Here is a 26,913-nt window from a genome sequence, read left to right on the forward strand (position 1 = left end):
GTACATGATCAACATTAAACCATTAAAAAGGTGCTTTTTTTTTTTAACAAATACAATTACTGCTACAGTTATACAGTTAGTTGGGAAGTATTTGATGTTCTAAAACTGATGAAAGTTAGAAAATGAATTTTTTGGGGGTGGGTGGAGGTAGTATTTTTCTTCCTCTACCTTTAGTTACTGTCTGCATAGGTACAGAAAAGTCTGGTGGCTAGAAGAGCTATATCTAAGAGATGCCTTTATTCTGAACACCTACTGCATCAGTGCCAACAGAAGGCTAGTGATTTACATAGCTGTTAAAAAGAAGTCTCTGTCCTGGAACTCATCCATGAATGAGGGGAAAAAATCACGTCAGCAGTGTGAAGAATGGATAGAAAGGCAAAAGTAGAGTGATTTACTCAGTGTTTTGTTTAAGTGCCAAAGATGATATGGTGGTATGGATGCTCAGGCAAGGGACTGAGGTTTAAGGATCATATGTGAACTCACTGCAGAGACCTTCAGTCTTCTGATTTCCTCCCCCTCCCTTACTCTATTTCATTTTGATTCTGTGCTGATAACTATAACTTATTAATTCTCTTCTGGTGTATAAATCACCTTAGAAAGGTTATTTTTATTTACACTAATAAAGTATCAACATGTTGAACGTTTTGCAAGTATATAAAATAGGCATGATTCAAAAATTCCTCCAAAACGGTGTAAAGGAAAAATATGGCTCAGGTGAAAGGAAAATATAGTTTGCATTGTACAGTTCATGAATTTCCACCTACTCCCTTTTTTGTTCTTCATTCTTTCCCTCTCTTTCAAATATCCTGACCTGTCTTTTTGGAGTGAGTAGGATTCATGTTTTATCTCTTTCCATCTCTCCACTAGACCTTGTTTAAAAAGTAGCTGCATGGGCCAAAAAGAGAAGCAAACAACCAAGCAGTGTCAGAAGTTCCAAATCCCCTGCCACGTTTTGCTGCTGCTTGCGCAGTTGAAGAGAAGGAAAAGCAAGGTCAGTCACTGTTTCTGTGCCCCTTTCTGGGATAATTTTTTAAAACTTATTAAAAAATAAATCTATATAAACATAAATGTTTTGTAAGTAAATACTTTAGCTTAGTATTTTTCTATTGGTACAAATGTAAGGAGAGAAAGAGAACAGGAATGGACACTGCATAAAATAGGTATAATGAGGGAAAAATGGAAATGAGTTTGTGCTGACTGTGTATAGGAATGGCTTCATTTCCTCTAACTTCAGGCATCTACAATATAGATGTCAATATGTAGCTTGTTTTCTAGACTCCCTTTATAACCTATGGAGAAAACCAGTCTCTTCCAGGGTGTAATTCATCTCATTTTAAGGATGATGACTAAAATATGTTGGATAGTTGTGCAATGTAAAGGTACCTATTGCTCTCAATTGACTAGAAAAGGAGGCAAAACAAGTTAGCTTAGATATAGGTGTCTACAAGTTGGATGAGATGTATCTGATTTCTGGTGACTAATAGAAGAGTGGGTGATGTCACACTATGGTCTCAGTTTTAGTAATGTGATGTTTTATCCTATTGCTTTTGGAGGTGTTATTTTTGCCATGGACAGTTTCTTTTTTTTTCTTTTTAAATATTGCCCTTGGAAAGTCCAGTGGAGTCTCAGAACAACTGAGACGTAGACTTCATTGGCAGTGTGCTGTGCCTTGTTTACTTTTCTCTAACTGTTTCTCTTCTGTTGGTGAGGGTTTATGTTGTCTGGCTTTCCTGGTTTTCATTTCCAGTACACTTTGGTCTTTCTTTATGTATGAAAAGGTAAGACTCTTTTTTCCTCTAGCCATTTCCTTTTTAAACATTTTTAAATCATATTCCAAACTTTTCAGTATTTTAAATTATATCCCAGAAGAAGTAGAAGCAGATGGCAAATGAAGAAAAGAGTTCTATTGCATTTTATTAGTTTTCAGCAGGTTCTACAAAATGTCATAGTCACCACTTGAGTGGGCAGCTCCTCCTTCAAGGTCCAGCCTGTTGTAGCACTTCCATTGGTAAGCTAGCTATGCATAATGCTGAATCTCCCCTCTAAGACTACTTTAAAGTGTTTAGTTCCCTCTGAACTCAATATGCACTTTGCAAGAAGTACACAGGATAGAATTGGACCTTAAGCAAATTCTGTCTAGAAAGTAGAAAGGATCTGAGTTGGCAGAGTGCTGAGTCTATTTCTGTCACTTCATTTAAATTCTGCTTCCTTTAGAAATAAGACACAAACAGCATTTACAGTCTACAAATGAAAACAATTAAGAAGTTACTACTGAGACTTGAGTTGTTTACAAAACTGAGGGGCTATGAGGTGCCAGAGAAAAATCTAGTTGCCTGCCTGAAGGATATGCTATCACTCTGCTAATAAAAAGAAATATTTATAGAATGTCTACAAAATAGCAATTAGAGGAAGAAGGGGGAACCCATATTAAACATTAGATGACAGTGTTGATTTCCTGTTGGGATGCAGATTAATATTTATTAGTATAAGTTTAGATCCTGAAAGGTCTCTGTAATCAAGGTGAGAGGCAATTTTCATTAGATGATCTTTAATCTCTTCATGCATATTTATCCCATTTTAAATAATGGGATATTTAAATAATATAAAGTCATAGCAAAGTTGTAATAAGGGGAAAAAAAAAAATCCCATGGTAATCCACCAAAAGGAACAGCATTGCTTTTCTTCTTAGTTGAAGAGGCTACTATTGTAATGAGGGGAAAAAATAAAATAACTGGAATTTATTTTTTCTTATTAGTAAGGAAGAAGGAATTACTGAGGAATAACTTGTATGGTCAGTGAACCATTGCACTGGCTATCTACAATTAGTTGTACTTACTTGCTGCGCTTCAATTCAATCCAAAGCGAGTGCACTTTCCTTCTAGTTTTAACCAGCTGTTATGGTGCTATTGCTGATGGTACGTGTCAGAGGGTTCTTAATTTATCCTTGGAGCAAAGCTGTACAAGCCCCTGGCTTTGCACTAAGGATAAATTTGACCCATTATATGGAGGCATATCGTAAGTTATCATAAATAGTCCACTGCTACAAAGTGGTCAAGCAAAACCTTATGGCTCACGATCTTTATTGCATGTCATGGAAATAGTCTGGTGGTTTGAGAATAAAATTGCATCATATTCCAAATGCCTGTATTCTGACACTATTCATTTTTCTGAATTCTACAGTTTAAAATAACCTCTGAACTTTTCATAGGTTATATATTGTACATTAATTGATAAAGTGTGAACTAGAATCCAGGTTTCATGTATTATACAGTAATACTATAATACTGTACTAATGTCACGCTTGAACTGTCATACATTGCAATGTTTAATGTTGTAGGTCACCTCAGTGTATCTAGGTGAGACGTGATTTCAACATGGTATTAATTAGTCTCTCATATTTCGATTCTCCACATTTATTAGGAGAAGGAAAAGAGTATAATATAGCTTCTTGCTGTAGGAGATCTTTTTGGCTGGAAAGGATAGGTTGAGTCCCACTAGTCTCTGAGAAGGGAAGAGTGAGTTTGTTTTAGTGTAAGCAGGGCACCTCTGCACCATCGCTTCCTTGAGTTCAGTTCCAGAGTGGAAAGGCCCTGAGTGCATCTGAAGTAGGTTAATCTGCATCAGAAGTGGCAGACGCAGGGCGAACTCTGCTGTCAGTTTGTCTTTGAAAAGACAAACACCTTATTAAAGAGAAAAATTGAACAGGGAATTATGAGAGTCTTCAAACTGAGGAAACTGGGGAAGAATAACCCCAACCTTAAGGAGATGGTAGTCTTATAGCTTCCACTAAGGTGGCCGAAGAAAGAGAGGAGGAATGGTTCCTTAATTGCCTGATCTGTTTTGTTTGTAGGTGCCTGTGGGATCTGTGCGCGTTCCTTTGTCTCGTTTTTAGTCTGAGCTGCAAGGCTCCTTGAAAATGCTTACCATGTGTACGTAGTTGTCAGCTGTAGTAATAATATTTAGACATGAAGTCAGCTAATTACATTGGAATCAAACTGAAAATCTAAAGCATTACCTGCCTGTTTTCTTAATCTCTGAAATGTTTCTTTTTCTTTCCTTCTCCCCCACCTCCTTGCCTGCTGCTTTAGAACAAGTTCTGGAAGGGAGGAAAAAAGTGTAACTACTATGGGTAGTTCAAGCATAAAATCGTAGGTTAGGCTTGACTGATCGAATCACTGGATTGACCCAGTCTCCCATTCTGATGGGGACAGCAGAAAAAGCAACTCATAGTCATCCTCTGACATCCAAACCAGAGTGAGTAAAGCTTTTCAGGGCTATCGCTCCCTCCCTCGGCCGAGCGTGTGCTCTTGGAGAAAAGTGTTGTGCGTTGCGTGGTTGACTCCCAGGGCTTTCAGAAACACTGACGCTGCAGTCAGGCAAATTTTCCAAATTTATTAGACCTTTTTTGTGGAGGGGATTAAAGAACAGTTGAATGAAGGCCAGCTGGTCTTCCCATGGTCTTTGCTGTATTTGTTTTCTTTCTCTAAAGAGAAGCTAAGTAGTCTAGTCTTCTCCCTTGGGAGCACTTTTAAATGCATTTCTCAGAAAAGATGCTGGTAGTAGAAAGAGAATTGTTCATTAATGGAAGCATATTTTAACCTCTTTAGAAAACAGCTGTGTGGGTTGTTTTTGTTGTTGTTCTTTTGTAAATGAGTCATTTTGGCTTTGTATTTATCAGAAGGAGCCTTGGAATTTGTATTTTATATTAAAGAAAAAACTTTAGCATATTCATACCTGGAAGAAAAAAGGAGTGATAATTTTTGTTTTTCAGTGAACTAAAACTTTCATTAGGAATATGGCCTTGTAGCTGGAGAATCATTTCTTTTTTTTTTTTTTAAAAGGCAAATGAGCCCTTCCTCCCCCCGCCCTGAGACTGAAAACAGATAAAGTCTGAATGAAGAAATTCCTTCTTACTTTACTTTAAGCAATTTTTTTTCAGGTTGCAATGGACCTCCTTAGCATCTGTCACGCTTTCTGGTGAGCCGCTGACTCCTGTATGTCATTGTTGTAAGCATTCGCTTCAGGGAATTTTTCCACAAGAGCATGTGCTTACTTGCATTTGCAGTGCTTTAACTCTAGCACTTACATTACATTAAATATTGTCCATTTCCTGAAATGTTTAACTGAAGCTTTAATGTCTTCCCGAAAGAGACATTCTGGTACAAAAGAAATTTGAGCTATCTGCAGAAATCGAAAGTATGCACTGTGCAAACTTAAGCAGATTACAACAAGGTTGGTATACTTTAAGGTGAAAATTTGTACCTAAACTGCCAGGGGCTAGTAAAACCTTTCTGTGATTTGTCATTTGACAGCTATTCTTGAATGTTATGAAATGCAACTCTAGACAATCCCTTATTTGGAAGAAATAAAGTCATCATAATTGTCTCTTTACATCTTTGTGGAATACCATTGAGTAGCTTTGTTTTCTAGTCATTCTCCACCCCTGGTCCCCAAACAGCTCCTTGCAAAAGCCAGTCTTCACTTAAAAACACTGATATCTCAGTTATCAGAATGTAAACCAGTCAAAACACTGTCATACCCAGCTTTTTCTGCCAAATGGTTTTGTGGCACTGGAGATGTTGCTTGTCAGCATAAAACTGACAAAACTCTAATTGATCTCATGCAAACATATGTGAGAATTAAAGATTCTTGAAACATCCATGGTTGGGGCAAAGGAAAGCAGTTTTTTCCTAAGCAGCAGTCATCTCTGACACAAGATTATTAGCATGCATTTGTCAGAGTAGAGAATTAGACAGTGTGTCACATCTTTCAAACCAGAGTGGCTGGGTAGAAAATCTTAAATGGAGGCTAAATTCTTCCAATGGTGTAGTGGCAACAGAAAATTCGGTCTAAATCAGTGACAAACTCCTCACCATTACTGGCATATGATATGGGGCAACACAGAAAGGGAAGGCAGATCAATGCCTTGCTGAAATTCATGTTATGGTGAATTAGTCTATATAAAGAACAGTGAAAAGCAAAACCCAGAATGTGTCACAAGTCACAGTGCAGGGCATATAGCCTTACTAGTGAAAACATGTAAATGTCATCACCAATAATATCTTGTAAGATGAAGAAAAATATATATACCACAATTAATAGTAGGGTGAGGTGGATTACCCATGTTAACCAAGTTGACCCTGAAATGAATCTATGTGAAGATTATGTAGTTTTTTTTTTCTGTATTCTTAAACTGTAGCTCTTTTAAATATGCTGCTCTACCATCTGAATCTGAAGTGACAGAATAATGTTAAGAGAAATCTTACATGGTTTTTATTTCCACATCAGGAAGAGAAAATAGAAAACTCAACAGTCCTCTCACCTCTCCAAAACTCGGGTCACGATTCTAGAGGTGAGAAGGCATCTAATGATTGACTTGCACTGCTGGAAAAAATGAGGTGAAAATTTGCATCCAACAAAACTGTTTGAGCCAAAATGAAATGATACATAGCCTATGGCATGATAGTCTATTCAGGCCAGAATGAAATGGCAGGTAGCCTATGGCATAATAGAAATGTGTACGTGCTTCCTATTGTATTTTTGTCAACATTTTAGTACTGGCAGGGTAATAGAAAATAGATGGGAGAGAGGACAAAGCTAATGTTAGAGCTTATCGTGCTTGCTCTTTCTAATCATGTACCTTTTGTTAAACAGGCTTGGAGGTAAATCTGGCTTGGCTTTATCAAATGTCTCCGTGTATGTTGCCTTAGATAGAATTAAGGAATGCATTTCTTTTTTGTAGATCTGAAGTTTGTTCATTGTACATTTGTCTTACAGTGGTTTTAATAACACTTTTAATTGCACAAAGATTATAGGATTGAGTTTGTGAATAATTTGAGTAAATCAGTAGTGTGGTTTTAAAAGTACTGTTTAACAGTTCAGTCCAATCAAGAAGAAAATATCCATTACATAGAGAAACGTTAACTTCTAGTTTGTTGAAACCTAGTTCACGAGGATTGAATTCTCGGGTGTGTTGGCCCTAAGGATCTGGAAAGGGGATAGCCTAGGGTTTTCAGCAGAATCGTTCCTGGAAAATTTGAACTTCAGATCTTAGGGAAGAGGAGCTATTATGCTAGTGTTCAAATAACAGTACATAGTAGGTATCTAATCAAACATGTTAAATTCTTATGGCAGTGTGTCCATCTTAGCGCAGACTATGCACAGAATTAGCACATCACTGAACATAACTTTGCAGAGAAGGGCCTGGGGGTCCTGGTGGACTGCAAGCTGACTATGGGTTAGCAACGTGCCCTCGTAGGCGCCCAGTGTCCTGGACTGTGTTAGGTAGAGCAGTGCCAGCAGCTCAAGGGAGGTGATCCTTCCCCTCCATTCAGCACTGATAAGACACATCTGGGTCCAGTGCTGGGCTCCCCAGTACAAGAGAGATGTGGACATACTGGAGTGAGTCCACCGAAGGGTCAGGAAGATCATTAAGGGACTGGAGCATCTCTCATGTGAGGAAAGGCTGAGAGAGCTGACCTGTTCAGCCTGTAGAAGGGAAGGCTCAGGCAGATCTTACCAATGTTTATAAATGTCTGATGGGAGGGTGTAAAGAGGTTGGGGCCACATTCTTCTCGGGGGTGCTCAGTGACAGGATGAGAGGCAGTGGGCACAAACTGAAACACAGGAAATGCGACTTGAATGCTTCTTTATAGTGATGGTGGTTGAATGTTGGAACAGGTTGCCCAGAGAGGGCAGGTTGCTTTTTCTTCCCTGAAACTCAGTGTGTTAAAACCTATTAAAAAGTGCATCTGTTTGAAAAGAATGGGAGCTTTTAATGTCATGCGTTTGCATGAACATTGCGATCCAACACTTAGGCACACTCTAGGGATTCTGACTGTTAACTTCTTGTTATTCTTTGATAAGATTTTCGGTCTTTATTTTACAGCCTGTAAAATACAGCTATATTTTAGATTTTTTTTGCCATGAAAATAATCCATTTTAATGGATCCACCTGACATTTTCTTTTTTTCAGTGAGTATTTTTCTGTGGATGAAAAGAGCATTCTCTCTTTATCCCTACGTAACAAAATAGTGACACCCCTACATCCTTCCACCTTGCTAAAGCCTCCAGCCCATGGGAACATCCAGGAGGAGGTACTGGTTCGTGGACGTGTGTGTTTCTGGCAATTAAATCTTTGACATTATGAAATGGTCCAGAGGCTGTTGTCATAAACCAGGGCAAATCCACTATACTCCTTAGAACTTTAGCAATTTGCATTAGCTGTAGTTAGGTAAATGTACTTACCTCCAAATAGTGTAAAACAACTGGAAGGAAGAACAAAGTATTCCTACCGTCTTTAGTATACCCTGTTATTATTAGTTATAATTTTCAGTTGTCCTGTCAAGGTATCAAAAAACTAGTGAGGGATCACACATAAGAATAAATGGCTTGTAAGCTCACCCTGAAAGGAAAGGAGTTTTTAGTTCAGCGAAATAGTTAACTGAAAGTGCGGCACGCATTGTGCAGATTGTTTGTATAGCATCTGCTGTTCAAAGAGTTCCTTGCTGTCAGTCAGAGACTACCTGTTTACCTTTTCTTCAGTGGATTGATGTTGTTACTTTGAAGTGTCAGTTCTGTGCTTAGTATGCATATGAATACAAGTGCCACTGGAATTAACTAAACTAGCTAAATTCTGATTCATCTTTGCTGTTTTAAGTCTGACATAACTATCTTGTTCTCACTTACATGTATGCAAGTGAAATAACATTTTTGCTAGGTGCTCATTAGATATGCTGGGGCACATGCACATCCATTCTGCTACAGAAAAATTGGTCCTTTGTGAAGACATCAAGAACTGCTTAAATTCCTTTTGGGAACTGGATCAGGACTAAATACCTGGCGTCCTGTAAAGTTTAGCTAAACAAATATATGCATTTTTGTAGGGTAGTAAGAATTTATACTGTTTTATACCTGATGATAAATTTCCGATCTCTTCTTTCCCTTGCAAACCTGAGTGTTTTTTAAATATGTTACATTCAATGACACAAATACAGAAAACTCAAGTATACCTCAAACTAGCTGCATTCCCAGGTATCTCTTAACTTCTGAGATCACCTGGCTGGTGGTCATAGCACTGGAGTTCTAGGAAATAAATAATTTAAAAATACCTCCATGAGATGAAGTGCTTGCTAAATAAGTAGAATAGATCAAGAAATAAATTAATGTTTTTCTATACTCTAATTGTCAGATCATTTTATATTACCCAGGCAGTTTTTGAAGGTTTTGTTTCCTATATTTGTACAGTTAGCTAATGATGAGTCTTACTGGCTCATTTCCATTCAGAAAATCAAATGCATCAGTTACTTTATTATATACTTCCATTTGGTATGCATGTATATTATAGCACAAGTTGCTAATTTACTTAAAAACATGTATTTTTGTGTTTATTTTCTTTCTAGTTTGCATTCTATGTAGGTTTTCTCACACACATGCAAAGTAAACACAAGTTTGAAGGAAACTGTGACTATCAAAGTGATCTATTGTGTAACATTTAATGGTCTCCCTAGAAAAGTCTTAATACCTTGTAAAACCTACAAATTTTTGTTTTATTTAATTGTTTGTTGGAAAAAAACCATCATATTCATAAGTATGATTTCATCTACAGTAATGTCACGTATACTGTTCATGTCAATACGGATCATATGCATGTGAGTGAGTTCTCCTTTTATCTCACCTGCAGCATCTCTAACATGTAGGGATTTAAAAAAGCAAACTAACAGGCTCCTAAACAGATAAATCTGTCTGAATGCTTTTTCTTGGGTCATATAGTCTTTCTAGTTTATTATGCTGTACTTAGAAATAAAGTGCTAGAAAAATAAATAGCTAAACAAATCAGAACTTGGCATATTTCTTTGTAAGAAAACACTATAGACATTATAGTTGGGGGAGAGTTGCCATGGAAGCTAATATTCTTATGGGTTTCTACCTTGTTTTCATTTTACAGGAGAAAATTTGTGAATAAGAAATGTCACTTAGACCTGAATGGAAGAGATTTGGCAAAAAATATAGGTGAGCGTTGCTCCAGCTTCAAAGGTTTCACCGAGCTAGACAACAGTAATGATTCCAGACTGTGTTTTTCAATATATGTTGTATATACTGACCTTGTGTAGGTGAGCTACAGAAGGAAATTTATTCAAAGAACTGGCATCAGTAAAAGCACATTTAAGATAGCTATCTGAATTCAAACCCTGAATTTGAAATTTGTCCATCATTACTTTGAGTCCAGTTTGCAAACTGCTCCACGGAGAAAAATTGTCCATGAAAAGGAAACATAAAGAACAGAGCCCTACAATGCTATCAAATAAATAATTCTCCCTCAGCATGCTCATTTCTCCATGCAACATCATTTCAGGTGTCTCCATGATGTATATAGGGGTGAGTAAGATGGAAGAATATGTTCATTTTACTATTCTGTTGAGCTATGAAAAATATTTTTGTCAAGCTCACTTTAAACACAAGGTGATTTAAGAAGTCATAGTACCACACCTGCTGAAGGGAGACATCAGACTTTTTGCAGCAGTAAAAAAAATATAAAAGCGAAAGCTGATGCATGTCTATGTGCCTTTGTGACTGTGAACACATATCGGGCAGTATTTGCATCAACAATCTGTGTGCCTGGGTGTATTTAAAGTATATGCCTGTTCTTGAGAAGAAAAGAATGTGAGTTGTTAGTGGAATGCAATCACTGTTGCTGAATGAATGAGATGAAGGTGAGTTTCACCTTCTCCCATGAGTGCCACAACCACATCCAAAGTAGGGTGGTGACTCATTAAAACTTGATATCATAAAATTGGTGCTGGAAATGTATCTTTGTTGATGGAGCAGGCCCTATTAAACCTGCATGGATGCACTTACGGTAATGGACCTGTGACTTTGAAAAAAGTATAATAGCTTGTAAAAGTGTCTATCTTGATGTCCCTGCCACTGACTGCCTATCTCTGCTAAAGTATCCACAGGAGCCTTGAATAAATTTTTATGGCTTCAGCAGGAAGGTATTTAGAATGAAGCTGAAATACTGGTTTTCACAGCACTGATAGTCTGGAAAAGCAAGCATGCAGTTTCAGCTTTGACTGTACCACAGAAATACAGATTGGCTCGGTCATTGAGATCTGCTATTAGAATGTTATCTTGTTTTATTACTGATCATGGTCTGTTTTCTAGGAACTGAAGATTGCCCCCGCCCCCCAAGTTAAGTTTACCTATTCAAATAATGAATAACTCAACTGATCCTAATTTGAAATTCTAACTTTGGGGCTATAGTCTTAAACAGACAGCTTGCCTTAGATGAGTGTTATCCAATAGGGATGTCACATTTCTTGTAATATGCTAATGCTCTCTAAGCTGTAGCAGATTTATTGTATCCTGCAGTTTCCATTAACTTACACTGAGTCACCATCCTTAATCAGTTTCCTAAATATTGGTTAAAAATAATGTTTAATATTGAAGAAATTCTCAGTACCAGTGAAGTCAGTGGGATTACACCATGAAATTCAGATTTTCTTCCAAACCGTTCAACTGTTAGCATATGTCCACTGTAGAGGGCTGACCATTATACAAGAAGAGAGACTTCTTTTTTTTTAATTCATCTGCTAAGATTCAGGTACTGTTTCAAAAACGTGTGGGCTGGCATTAAGCAGCCTACATCATCTTGTGATTCATCACTGCAGTATTGCCGTGTTCAAAACATTGCCTTTGAAATCATTATTCTGTACCCTCTTTGTGTTAAGCATGTGTCGTCATCTTCAGGTGATGCAGCACTTCCAGAAAAGACAATCACAGAGGGCTGCTAGGCAATTTGAAGATGTCCGTGGGGAGATGGTATCAAAGACACTGCGAGCTCTAAAATTAACATCAAAAATGATGTATCCAGAAGAAAGACTTTGTACCTACAACTGCTTTCACAGCTGCAAACCTTTTCTTTTAGAACATTTTGTGTATCTCATGGCTATGTTGTTTACAGCTTTTCTGCAAGTTTTTGTTTTTCCCCATGGAAGCAACTGAAAAAAAAAAAACCCTTAAGTGTGCATATCTGTTCAAGTCTGGTTGGATGTTACCCAGAAGCTGCTGGGTAATGGGTTTTTGAGCCTATGCAGTAATTGTAACTCATCACCAGTATGTTATGCAAGATTGTGCAAATAATGGTTCCATTTGAAGAATTATAGAATTATCCAATCTTGTCATCACTAAGTAAAATTCTAATTCAAAATGCTGCAGTGAATGGTAGCCCAGATGTGCTCACTTAGTATTGTCAATCAAATATCATCTGAGGCTATTTATCAGAGCAAAAAGACAAAGAGAGCATCAAAAATAATTTTTGGACAGTTGTCAAATTTCATTCTTTTGATCCTTTCATATGCTGTAGTTAAACACAAGCCTTAAAAAGTTCTTTACTTAGAAAAACAAAACTGATTACAGATCTTGTGTCTGTGAATACAATTTTAATGATTGCATAAAAGATTAAACCCAGAAAAGAAGTTTGTTTAAAAACAACTGCAGAAAACTCCAACAACAAAACCCCACAGCCTTTTCAACTCCAGGTGCTGCCATAGAGGTTATATGATCTGTTGAATTTCTTTGTCTTTTGTACCTCTGAAAAGATTCACATTTTGTTTTAACAGTAACAGCTCGTATTTGAGACAGCCTTGAAGTTTTTGAATAGTTTAGTGTGTAGAAAAGTCAAGCTATTTCCCCGGTATATTTGTGGGTGCAGAGCAGGCCCAGTAAGGTTCTGAGTGTCAGAGAAGCTGTTAATAGCAATTGAGTCTGACTTTTCCTGCTCAAGAGAATTGGAGTAGATGATACAGAACACCAAAAGAAAGGGGAGTTTGGGTTTCTTCCAGAGGAATAAAAATGAGAAAAGGGTCTGGATTCAGACATTCACGTGTCAAAAATCACCTGAAATTCACTGGATTCACTTCACTGGTATCTCAGTATCTTTTGAATCTGGACCAAAATCTAAGGGAGGTTGTAGTCGATGAAAGGAAAAATAGCAAGATTAAGAACAGATTATTAAGATGTCTTGATTCCTAAGATTTTGATATAAAATTGTATGTATAACATTAGTCATTGCACCTTTCTCCCAGGAGATACAGCCAGAAGGTGGTCTGCATTTACCAGCACATATCACGTATTTGTATCTTCCTAGCCTTTCATAATTTGAAGTACTTTATTACGTCCTTAGCAGGTGACAGCTGTTGAGTTTAGATGCGATGTTGACTTAAAAAAATTCTCAGAAAGTTGTTTTGTTTTCAGCAAAGTACTTGTGCTGCTGAGATGCAAAATAACACCATTTCGCTGATATTAGCAAAACATTCATACTTGGAAGAGCTCTTTCAATCACAGTCACATTAAGAAGCCTCTTCAGAGGCTGAAGTGAGTAGCTAACTACATATCTATGTTTTATTGGGTAGCACTTTCTACTTCCATTTTTTTATCACAAAATATTTATCAGATGGTGTGGAAGACTTGCATGCCAAAAAGGAGGAACGTGGCAACTGGTTCTTTATTTTTCCAATACAATATTTTATTTCTGAATGTTTTGTAAAAACAGTATTGTCTGCTGTTATGCTACTCTGATAGCAGTTTACTTGAGTACCGAAATAACTAAACTGGACAATCACTTCCTCTGACTATATGCAACTGACAGTTTAAAAAAAAAAAATTAAAAAAAACCATTAGTGTAGAGCCCTGTAGAATGACAATACAAAGTGATTAATTATCTACACAGAAGATTTTCAAAATCAGTAAGGGACTTAGGAGAAGCAATTGAACTGAATGTTAATGGCACTTATATTACTAAATCTCTTGGGTGTTTTTGAATGTTCAGTTTCTACATGAATGTGTTACAAATAATGCTGTTGGAATATTTGGAAAGACTTGTTTATTTTACAGTTCTCCATTTCATGCGCACTGATTCCTGTGGCTGTAATTTGCTTTCCAAATATGTGTACGTCTTTAATATCCTTAAAGTCAGTTTATTATTTTGCCTTGCTATTGCTTAATCAACCTGGAGATGTAATTTTCTGGACAAACATTGATATTACCCATAGGAGACAGCTTTTTTCCCCCCCACTGCTGTGCTTTCAAGTTCTGTTCATCTTGGCTGGACTTTGTGCCATAAAGAGATATTTCCTGTCAAATTTGATATTCTGTATGAAATGCTGCTCAAGATGAGTATCTCATTGGCTAGAGGTACAACCGTAAAGTCTTTGTCTTCCTAAAATAAGGAAGACTTTCAGTCCCAATATCTCAAGTTTACGTGGAGATTAGTCTTGGGAACAGTTAGATTGTTTCTCTAACTAGGCAGTGTGATGTTTTGCTGAGCATATTCTGTTGGAGCTGTCAGCTTCCAGTAAAACTTGTATTGTTGTGTGGTTTGATGGATTTTAGTTTTGCAGTTTTGTTTTATTAGTTTTTACTCAATGTTTTTACTCAATTAGTGTTTATTCAACTATCTTTTTTCTCAGTGGCTATGTTTGTAAAATACCTAAGCTATATATTTTGCTTGTATCAGTGAACTCCAAGGATAATAAAATGTCATTCACTACCTGTTGCTGCAGCCTTGATGATTATGGTGCATGATGCTTTCTGGGAAGAAGCTCTGCAATGCAGTCTGGTTGCTTTGTGCTGTGCCAGTACAATGACTTAGGCCATCTGACATGACTTCAAACTGAGTTACTTGAGTGATGAAGGTTCCCCCTTGCCTGGCTTGTAGTACCTGACAGATGAATAATCTTCATCTACATGGTAGTTTATATTTGATTTCTTTTGTTTCACCTGGTTGCTACAGTCATTGATTGTGATTTTTACATCTGTAAAACTTCTGCTTTTGGTAGGAAAATGCCGATTTGTTGAATTCTGTTTCTTTTTCTTGGCAGTTTGCTAGTGTTTTGACAAACCTTTGGGCAGGAAGGTTTTTCCCAGCATGGAATTTCCTGTCAGGAGAGACTCTGTCTCCAGAACAGCTGGTGCTGAACAGCCGAAACGCTCACCTCTATGTAGGGTTGGATTTAGGTCATTAACTGGGATTCCCAAACACTGGATAACTGTTCAGATGATTATATTACCACATGAGGCTTCCTCTTTCTGGCCATCTGAATATTTAATAATTTAGAGAGAGAAGAGCTGCTCGAACAGGAGATATAGAGATAGACTAATATAAATGCAGCATGTGCCTTTTCTTTAGGCCAGAAATCCCTACTGGACCTGCTGTGTTTCTGCCTCTCTCTGCGTCATTCTCTGCGTGTTCCCATCCAGCCCTTGCACAAGCATTTGTGCAAGCGCCTTCATACGGTGAGCTGGTTCAGAATGCCGAACTGGCCACAGACTTCTTACAAGTGTTTGATTTTATTTCATGTCTTTTTTTTTTTTTTTAGTAGGTTCCCCCCCTCCCCCTTTTTTTTTTTTTTTTAATACCTTCTCAGTTAGAACTGAGAACTGTGTGCATGATGAGTTAGAAATGTACTAAGAAGCATCTTGTGTGGCTGAACTTTCTGTTTGCATCCTTTTGCCATCGTTTCTGTAAGAGTATTGCTATGTTTGTGCGTTGTGTTTGTTCGTTTCCAGAATTGCTTCCTCTCTGATGAAGAAGAGATAGCATTCAGAAGTGAACAGAAAGCAAATTCACGTTCCTTGGGATCCTGGGCATGTGCAAGCCCTGTAACTCCTTTTTAACTCAGTTTGTGTTAGAACGGATCTGTCAGAAATCTGGCTTAACTAAGCAATCATGGAACAGGCTACTGGCAACACTTTAACATTATATTTAATTAGCAAAGACGAGATCCTTTTTGAGAGTCCTTAGTTTGTTGCATTAATCAACCACGAGAGAATTTGAAGGGCAAACACAGTTATGTCTCCTGGGTCAAAAAGCTCTGTCAACAAATTCATTGCTGTTTATATAATTCCTGATCCTCTGGAATTTGCCATAGACAGCACAGCAGAAAGAGCATAATTGAAATATTTTTATTTGAATTTGTTGGTCTTTGTTAGTTACTGGTAGAACATTTACTGAAGTCTGTGAAATTCAGTTTTTTAACGAGACATCCTCTATCCTAGTGTATTACATAAAAATAAATACGTTAATAGGAAATAGAAAAAATTTAAGGGTAAAGTATAGACAACAGTCACTTGTGGACAGCTTTGTTAATGTAATGACTAGAATTAAGATTTGCTGTCATACAGCCCTTCAGCAGCCTTCCTCTGGTAGTAAGTCAATGCAGGATCACGTATCGGTCTAATCATATTGTTGAATAAGCGGCGTTCATGAGTTGAACGTATACTGCAGTAATGATCCAATAACACAACAGTATGGGTTTTTACAATGCTTTTTTGTTTGGTATAATGAGACATGGTGAAGCTATTTTTCAGTTCTTATAATGATTTCACTGGCAATCATAGGCCATATAATTCAAGAGGAATAACAAAGGAATAAAATTTCTGTGTGCCAGATGGAATCTTAGCCATGAGTCCTCAAACAAAGATGGAATGAAACTTTGAAAATTACACTCCAAAAATAGAAGTTCATTATTTGACTAAAGACTGAATCTGACGTTACGTGTCACTGTGTTTCTGTTTTTTTTGCTCTTGCAATGCCTTAGCAGTTTGAAATAGTTGTGCCAAGGCACAGTCTTTGCACACAGCCTGAAAGGCACATGCTTCTGTTACCCAATGTCTGTGCTGGGCTGTGTTTCGATATTGCTACTTAACTAGGTGTCTTTGAGGTGCTTCCTAGGCTTAGCCATTCATTACACATACAGGTGAGACCAACTAATTAAACAGGTTGCCTAAAGTATACATGTAATGCTTATGAAAGGGCTGCTGTTTTGGATGAGCGCGGACCTAGGTTTTCCATAGCTCAAAGCAAAATGTGCTTCAGTTTGAAGTAAAGACTCGGCTCCGCACATTAGTGAGGTGATGATACGTACTCTCTGGGAGCTAGCATGTAAGGTTGTCTGTAATATACATGTTCTAATGCATTACATCTGTGCTTTTATTTGCAAAATGTACACCACAAAAGGAAGGCTATTAATATTGCAATATCAAGTATTTAACAAGAAGGACGTGTCAGCTTACCTTCTGTAATGACTTAAGTATGATCTTGGATTCTTTATTACTCTGTCACATGCTGTATTTTCAGCCAAACTCCTGCATTATGAGAAAGATGTTCAATATTTGCTTTGATTGCCATTATTCAGTATGTGGCTCTACTTATTTGTTGTATACCATAGGAATACTGAACCTTATTAGTTTCCTCAGGATCTTTTTTGCATGATTCTCATCAGCAAAACCTCTGATTACTTAACAAACGTTAATGAACATGTCTTCCTAAGTCTCCTTCGAGACTGAAACTAGTAGCTCTCTAATTTGCAGATGGAGAGTCATTGCCCAGTGAGAGAAAAGGCAATGCTTTCAAACTGTCAGGTAATGCCTGATGCTTTAATGTTTGGGTGCCAAATTCAAGGTGTTTATCTCATGTCTGTGCTGAATTTTAAAGCATATTTAGGGCTGGGCACAGAAACCCCCTATTTGGGGGGGGGGGGAGTTTGCCCCTATTAAGCGTTTGCCCCTGTATATGGTGTCTACTATGCAAAAGAAAGAAAGCTGAGTTCTTTTTTAGCAGGGCCCCAATACTGCTTACATGAAAGGTGGGTGGGATTTGTCTGAAACCCACGTCTAAACTGAGTTCAGAAAGCTCACAGGACAGAGATAGATATGAAAAATAAGGGCGGTAAAGTTTTCCTGCTAGAGACCATTCTGTGCTGGTCGGGTCAACCAGAGTGTCATTATGACAACCTTTTGGCTTTAGCACAGTCTTTGGCATACTTACTGTCTTTCTGGTTGCAGAGAATGAAACTTCACAGTTTTATGATATGAAGCTTTGAGTAACATTAATGTAGGCATTAGCTAACCCAGTTACTCCCTGCCTTAATTTAATGAAGAAATTATGAATGAGTAGGATTTAAATAATCCAATCTTACATCTATTACCTCATTGTATTTAGTTGGTATCAAGTGGCAGATGTTGTGGCCAACATGAAACAGGAAGGATGTCTTCCACAACCTGTGTACTATCCACACATATAAATAATGATAAAGTAATTTTGTAAAAATAGAAAAGAGCCTCTTGATAGCACCTACTGTGCTATTGTTATATATATGTACATATACCTAGAGTTGAGTGAACATTGGACAAGTGCCTTTAAACTTGACTTCTTGTCCCTGTGATACCACAGTGATACCCACCTGATTTACCCTTTCTCGAGAATAATTTTGTGGAGTAATTTTTGGGTTCGCTGAGATTTTCCTCTCTGGAGTGTTTCCCTTTCTGTATTTTTGGAGTTCCCCTTATTCAGACGCTTGCTCGTAAGCCTAAGGAACCGTCCTTTGACTTGCTGCTACGTGCTTCCGACTTCCTGCTTTGAGACAGGAAGTATCTCTATTCCTTATTTCTTTTTACATGACACTTTATTCAGAATGATAAAAATCCTGTTGATAAAAGTGGCAAGATTTTTTTTCTTATCTTTAAGTTATCACCAGTAATTCTTCCAGAATACAGTGACTGTGAATAATCAGAATGGCCATTTATCTGGTTGGCAGTCCAAAGGTGAAGATACGCTTTTGATGTTTTAGGAACGTCTAAGTTTATGTAACGAAAGACCTGATAGCATTTTGATTTGTTATGACAGATCACATGTTCAAATAAAGATATTTCTCTCTGTAATTCATAGAGGGAGGACAGTGAATCCCCATTTCTCCAGTATTTTTCCATTTCCATCCATGCAGATGTATTGATTTGGTCTAAAATCATCGTGTGCATACATCTGGATGTACTAATGAAAGCTGCAAACAAGGACAGGTCACTATGAACAGGAAGATAGTGATGTTTCTGAACTGTAAATGTTAGCATATTTGTAAAACACCAAAGGAGCTGGAGTGCTGTTAACATCCTTTTTTTTGCCCTGCTTTGGTTTGGTGACTTTTCATTTACATATTTATTAACTTATGCTAAATCAAGTATTAATTATATTGATAGATGCAGCCAATAAATGAATTGTAATTAGTTTTACTGGAGTGAATAATAAATGAATTTTTGTGATAAGCCACTTATCAGAGAATAGTCTTGTTACTACATAGTTTTTTTCAGGAATCAAAGTCTGAATTTTAATTTGAGAATATTTGCACTTTAGTATTATACAGTATCCATGCACTTCTAGAAATTTAAAAATGCAGTGACCTCCTCTCCCCCATCCGATTTTTATTTTTTATTTTGGAGGAGACAGCTGAACAAATGATTGCACTTCAGGAAGCTGTGTACTTTCAGTGAGATATTGTGATAACCCAGATAAAGGGTCTGATTATGTTTGTATTGATTTCTTTCAGGAAGGGATATTTTGTTTTCTTTAAAAAAACAGGTTTCTCATCACAACAGTTTCTTTCGGTTCCAACTTGAGGTAATAACTTAAATTCTTTTTTTGTATGACATATGGGTTACACTGATAGAGAGTTCTTTACTCAAAATAATATTTTCATAGTATTTTTGAAACGGAGAAAGGTTTCAGAAGCAAGAATTAAATAATGTTATTAGATAGCTTTGACCTCAAGTACGTATGTGGATTTTTTTCCTATGTTGGGAAAGACCAGGCATTTGAACATGGTGGTTCTGAACTATAGTACACTAATTTCTTCTGACTCTTACATATAGTGCTCACTTACAGTTTACTAAGACAACATTTCAGCTTTACAAATTTTGAACTGATGTGAATTCTCTGAACTGTGAAAAATTCTGACGTAGTTGAATGACAATGGAAGACTGTGTTTAGGATGAGTAAGTAAGCTTGTCATTTTAATGTGATAGGAAAAAACAATGGAGATAACTTTTGCAATCTTGTAAACTGATGTCTCTGGGTTTTTTCACTTTTCCTTTTCTCTGTTTTCCCCTCATTTCACCTGCAGATCAATGATGAAATTCAAATTATTGAAACATGTGACAAATTTCACTTTTGTTCATGTGTGTGTATGTATATATATCTATATATATCTATCTTGTATATAGATACAAGAATTAGGCACTTCAAAATAAGAAATTTGAAACTGGATAGTATCTACTCTTTTTCTACTTGAAACATATAGGGATTTCAGAGGCTGAGTTTAGGAGAAGAAACATTATTATTCAGGTAATCAAAACACTGAAGTCTTCTCTGTAGTCAGTGTATAGAAGTTTTGAGAATGATTGTGTGATTTCAGACTAACACCATCTACTCTGGTCAGCGATTTTTGATTAACAGATACTTCATCTGCATGTATCCCTTAAAGAAAATAGAATGGCAGGACCCAATAGTGCTTTGGTAGTCATATACAGAACTTAAAAAAAAGTTGAATGCTTTCTATACAGGTTATGACAGCCAGTCTCTTAACAACATCAAGTAGTAGGTATTTAAATCAGTGGTTTATTACTAGATTTGTAGTTTTTTAGGAATGATGAGTTATTTTCTATTTCGGATTCTGGAGAATCTTCTTACTTTATTTCCTAAGCAGAAAAAGCATCTGTTTTTTAAATGCCAAAAATGGTGTAGTTTAAATCTAATTAAAGTTTAAAAATAAGCATTGTAAGATACTGGTGCAGACTTCAAAAAAAAAAAAAAAAAAAAAAAAGCAAACTACTAAATCAAGAAAGTCTACATAGTGATATTTTATATAGTGAAGGAGACTATTGTGTTTTCAGATAATGTGTCTGTTTTTCCATCTACATCTCCAGCTTTTAGTTGAACATGCTGGTGTTTGCTGGGGAGCTGGGTGGACCAAACTCCGAATAGAGAGTTTAATAGCAGTATACTGTATTCTGTAGTTCCTGAGTGTCAAATAAGTACTCTGACTATATTAAATAAGATTTTAATTTTTTGTAGTGATAGTAGATTCAATTACTCCCACTGTGGCGATAAGGTGAGATGTGGTGATGTGTAGTCCCTAAGCACAGTGCGAATACAAAGCCCATTTGTCACTTAAATATAAATTTGAACTGGAATAGCTCTTTTGTGCAGAGTTTCTTTGCACAGTTTTAATTCCTCTCTCTTCCTCATCCTCATTTTTGATGTAAACAAAGCTTTAAAAAAGTTCCATGAGATCCCTGTAATGGCCAGCTGCTCCAGCTCTCTGTGAGAACACATGAGATTTGGGTTCAGGCCTGCAGAGCATAAGATGGTCTGCAGATGTCCTGACTTCCATTTCATGTGCTTAATCTCTCTAGCCCAGTGAACACTTAATTATTCTTTCTTTTTTCCTGCTTGTGGAAATACACCTTACTTTTATGTGCAAGTGAAGTAGCTTATCGAGGTAAGATGGGACTTTTGTGCTACCCTCTTTCCTTGTGTTGTTTTCGTACCTTTACCAGAGCAGTGAAACTTTTAGCTTAATTCCAAGTTGGCTGTTTGTGAATATATCCATGATTTTCCAGCATACAGATGTCTTGTGAAGTTTGAATTTCAATGACAGAAAGCTGATTTTATTTCTTGCAGGTGTATTGGTGAGGAATTCTTCGATTTCAAGAGGTGTTGCAATTTAAGACTTCTGCTGCAGTTATTGAGATTGTCAAGGATAAGCTTTGGTTCCCATTCATTCTTTACATAAACTTTGTGTATACACTTTCTTCTGCTGCTTTTACACATTTCCAAAACACAAGACAACACAGAAATACATAACCGTATGTATTATGGCTATATAAAATTATAAATAAAGCAAATTCAATATCATTGGTTCTAAAGGTTTTTTTTAATCCTTCATTAAAAAATGATATTTACAAATTCATGTCACACAGTATTGCATGTTTTCTCTAATGATTTTTAGTAGCATATAGTAAAGAGCCTAAAAAAGGGCATTTTCTTAGCAGTATCATTTTTTCCTAGATTGCTTGTATTTTCCCACTTTGCATGTGATAATACAACTTAAGAAATGGCTAACTGCTAGTCGCAAATGATAGACTACTTGTAAAGTTAATGATGTTATAGCAATTAAGTACTTTTATCTGGACTAGAACATGGTAAGAAAATCATTAGACAGATTTGCTATGTGTGAAGAACATAAAATCTATTTGTATATGATTCCAAGAGGGCAAACATTAATTGGAAGCAAAGTATAGCCTTGGGGTATTGTAAGTAGGGTCTGATTTCATTAGAGCCTACTAGAGCAGATGATGTGCTTTCCTATTGCCGTTTTTCCTTTAAAAAAGAATTGACATACAAAGCTTTTGAAGACTAGCAGCTCCTTTTTCTGCCATAATGCTTCATCTGATGATGCAGCAGCAGTGTTCTTTTTTGGAAATATTACCTTGGTGTCTGAAGTGGACTCATAATTTGCATGTTTTTGGGTTTTAGATAAAAATACACTGTGTGTTGTTCAGTACTATTCATTAACAGAGGAAGTGTATATAAACATATATAATTATAAACATATATATAATTACAGCAGAGCATGTAATAAATATGAATATTAGCAAAGTTTCATCTTTGTGTAAAAGTGACACTGTTTTCCTAAGGCATTGAAGAGTTTGCTGATGTTTCTTCTATTTAGATTTCACTCTTCTCTGTCTTCTTCTCTACTGTGTGTATGTGAACATAAACTACATCACAGCAAAACCCTTGGGCTGAGGGCATCTTCCTTTGGACGTATAATTCTGCTAAGTGCTTTGTGAGATTAGTACAGCTGGTGAGTCTTCTCACTTTTGGACAGACACAGCTATATAATAGGCCATCACCCAATTCACCCCATACTTAAACATATATAAAATGGAAGTAACTCTTTTGAAAAGCCTGTACAAAGTAGAGCTGACATCCTTGACAAGAGCACTGACAAGAATCGTTCTGCTCATTTTAAAGACCAGCTTTTTACACAGTGAGGATACTGTGATAGGTGGCCTTTAAACACAATAGTTCTGGAGGAAGAGCTCCTGACATTCTAGAAAAATCACCTTTACAACGTAAAACTGACCTGAAATTTTTAATCAGGTCAAAGGTGGATTGCACACGTGATCAGAAAAAACACGTACATATGAAGATCTCTGAATGTGGGCAGGGAAGATATTTTTCACACTTAGAGAACAATCTGGTGGCTTTCTGGTACTGAAAACTTATCGCTGATATAGCTATAGCCTTTTATAGAGCTTAAATCTTTGATCTGATTGGATTTGATAACTGAGAAATCCCTGGCTTATGTTGTATATTTGCATTTTGCTACCAGTTTACATGTGATTCTGGATCTAGTTCTCTTTCAACCAGACCACAGTGTGGGGAGAAATATTGCAGAGTCTCTCTCCGTGTGGGACCAGTCACTTCCAGGATTTGAGCTGGTGGGGCCCCAGCATCATCTGGGAGGGGATGGCCCCATTAGGTCTGTGGGACTTGCAGCAAACTCTAGTGAAGTTAAAGGTGACATGTTCACAAATGACTCCATTAATCTAGGTATGCTGGCAAGCCACACATCACCATCTAGAAACATGTTGTGCATAAAATGAACCTAGGCGAGCAGAGAAAGGAAACTGCCAGTATAAGAGTTGTTGGTTTTGACCGTTAAAGATGAGGTCATTATAAATAAATAAAAGCAGGCTCGCTTTATTACCAGCTCTGGCTCTAAGAGCTCAAACGCCCCAGCAAACAAGGAAATGTCTTTGCAGCCTGGCTTCCAGATACTCATGCAAACAGCCACGGAGCATTTTGTAGCCCTGCTGTTTTGTTGCCCTGGGCAACCAGCTGTTCCTGGGCAGTATAAGCAGCCCTACCTACTGCACAGCTAAATAACTGGTGAGATGATATAGTCTCTCCTTTACCTTTAAGCTATTATTATTTGAAGTAGGATTAGGCAGAATACCTCTTTACAAATAATTGGGTATTAGGTTTGGTAATTGTTTGTTTGTACTGTTTGGGATGGGGATTAGTCTCATGGTATCAGTGAGAACAATATAATTTAGCTGAGATAAAAATAACTTGTTGCTTATAAGAAAAAAAAAGTGTTGTTTTGAAATGACATTCTTCTTCCCACCTGAATCACGTGTGCATGCTGAATACTGAGCTAATACGAAGATAGCGTTTCAGAATTAATATAGAAAATGTAAGACAAGTATTGTAAGCTGCTTCTGTCACCTTGGCATGGGTTTGTGGAACATGCAAGAAGTAATGCCACCAACAAATGGCCAATGTGGAAGGATTTAAATTCCCGCCTTCTGGTTTTAGCATGTACCAAATATGATTAACCAGTAGGGTACCTGTTTAAGTGTGTTCATTTTCTCTGAATGATCAAAAGATGACTGTCCCCAGACAGATGATGATCAGAGGGGATTGTGATCAAGAGAGCTTGCACTATGTAGTGATGTTATTGTAAAAAAAGGAAAATGCTAAACTGAACGATTTTCATCTGAAACATGTATCCTGAAGTTATGCTAATGAAATTGCTTTCAGTTTAGAAAAGTAACTTTGGACCTTTTAGCCACCCAGTGCAATTTGTGGAGCAGTAATAGATGCTCTTCATGGAAACTCGTATTTTGTTAAAAATTCTACTTTCTATCTGAAAGACACACAACTACCTGTAATATAGTCGAGCAGAAAGAAAGGCAGATGATGAGAAAAGAGATATCAGCATAATGATTTTGTTCTAATGAATGCAAAGAACTTTTAAAGTTTATGATTATTATTATTATTCTCTGTCTGCTGTTTGCTGCTCTTATTCACTGTGCAAGATCTGAGATTCGGTGGTAAGTTCTGTGGGTCATCTATTGAATCTTTATTCATATGTAAAGTGTCTAGCCTTATTTAGTTCCTATATGAACAGTAATTGCGGCAAAATTTAACCTTGGCTTGCTGGGATATAATTTTCTTTGATTATAATAAGACCTTTGCCCAGTTTTGCAGTTGTGAGTTCAGTCTGATGTCCATAGAAAAAGCTTATAATCACCTTGCCCATGTCTATAAAACGATCAGTCCTTCAGCCTAATTTTATTTCAGCATCTGACAAAGGCAAACAGCAGAGCATTATAAGTAGCTGCATTCTACTTTCCAGAAACAGCTTTTGATTTCTGGTGATACTCGGTTTGCTGAATGAAATGTATAATGTTCTTGAACTGCTTTTTCCATGTTAAGGCATTGCATTTCGGTTTTATGCAACTTGATTTTTTAATAGGGAAGCTAACTTATTATGATATAATCCATAAATGCATTCAGATGTTTTCTCATAGGAAGCACCATTATATTTAATACAACAACTTGCAATCCAATCAGCAAGCAAAAATTGTGTCAGTCCTGTAAGAGAGATAATAATAAAACCCCTTTCTTAGGAAGCTTGAAAATTATGTCCAGAAATAGTTATGTGTTTTAATACAATGCACAAAATATGCTACCTGTGAAAGGGAAATGATAACATTTTGCTTCTCTGTTGTTTTTCAAGTATATACCCAGTTTTTCAATCTTCTACGTCCCTCCTCACAGCTTCCTGAAACATCACAATATTTCTGGGTATAGTTTGCCAATGTTTTGTTTTGTTTGCTGTGAAAGTTAACTATGTGCATCAAAGCAATGTGCATCACTTAATTCAGCAGAGGAAGAATTTAACCAAGGTACAAGGTTATGCAGGCCCTAGGAGAAAATAATTATGCTTATATTAACACCACCTATAAATCATTTACTTAATCATTCAGTGATATGTAGCCTCCTTTACTGGGAAACACAGAAGTTGCTTAATAGTGCATTGCATCAAAACACAGTGGTTCAGAGCACAGAGTTGGACTAATGTTGGAATATAAATGCAACAGATGTGTTTTATTGGAGTCTACCCTAGATGGATTATTGGTGAACAAAGATGAAGGCAAAAATTTGGCCAGAGACTAAAGAATTTTAATCCTTTTGGGATATTGTAAGCATGCAAAAGAAAAGCTGTTGTTAACTGGGATAGGAACAAAGAACACCGCATTGTTTCCTTTCAAAGCTCAATTTATGTGGAGGCATAATAGATATCTCATCCCATATCTGACAGAATTAATTATTTTGAAAAATGCTTACCACATAAGAATGGTGCTGGTTACAGCTTAGCATTTAAAAGTGCATGGGCTAACCATGACAGTTAGAAACATGAAACTAATTAGATGCACAGTGTTTTGCTTCAAAACTAGAATGAAATGAAGCTCAGGTAATTCAGATACTAAATCTTTCTACTGTAAGTATTTGATTCTCTAAATCCAATCTCTCATTATGAAAATTGATACATTTGAAAGACAGCAAAGATATAAAAGAAATACTAGTACGCAAGCTGGTTGCAGTTGCAGAAGCAGTGACAGCAGCACAGTGTTGTTTAAAACTAGCAAAAATATTCTAAACCAAGTTATATTTTCTTTTCCTTTTTGCTTTTCCTTCCTCAGCATGTGTGATAATTGGAGAAAAGTTGCAGAAATTGGTAGCCTATGGCAATGGGTGAGAACAATGAGACTATCATGTACAGAAAAGTTCATGTGAAAATATGATGCTTATACTGGTGAACTTGCTTCTGTGATACTCAGTTTGAGTTCAGATACATCACTGAAAGCATTAAAGAGACACCAGCCAAGGAACTCCTAGCAAGTTCTGTACTCATCCATTGTCCTGTATTGGCAATGTTGGTATAGCAAATCCTTATCTTATAAATGTAATTAATAGAAAATATCTGCTGTTCTCAGACAAGGTTGACTTTGCTTCCATGATGATTAATTACTGCATGGGTAAAGCGCAGCATTTTACTCTCCAAAAACACGCTGGTAGGCCCTTTTTATTTTAAAGCTTTTACAGATTTTTTTTTTTTTTTTTTTTAACTCCAGCCTTCTTTTTGTTGACAGCTCTAAGAAATAGGTTCACAGCCTGGTTCACAGGTGCAAACCCTAAAGCTGTCCAAATGTTACAATAGGCAC

General features: G+C 36.8%; 1 long non-coding RNA gene across 2 annotated transcripts in view; it reads left to right on the top strand.

Moving 5' to 3' along the window:
• Positions 1 to 21,717, top strand: part of LOC135324687 (uncharacterized) — a 97,749-nt gene extending 76,032 nt beyond the window's left edge. Inside the window, exons 2-4 of one of the 2 annotated variants that reach the window (XR_010385985.1) lie at positions 868 to 991; positions 9,947 to 10,011; positions 21,512 to 21,717. This is a non-coding gene — a long non-coding RNA (uncharacterized LOC135324687). Of the gene's footprint in view, positions 1 to 867; positions 992 to 9,946; positions 10,012 to 11,748; positions 14,549 to 21,511 lie in introns of those variants that run through there. The other variant, XR_010385984.1, reaches the window with a different exon arrangement.
• The last annotated feature ends 5,196 nt before the right edge of the window (positions 21,718 to 26,913 follow it).

The sequence above is a fragment of the Dromaius novaehollandiae genome, chromosome Z (genome assembly GCF_036370855.1).
Source record: "Dromaius novaehollandiae isolate bDroNov1 chromosome Z, bDroNov1.hap1, whole genome shotgun sequence".
NCBI classification, from domain to species: Eukaryota; Metazoa; Chordata; class Aves; order Casuariiformes; family Dromaiidae; genus Dromaius; species Dromaius novaehollandiae.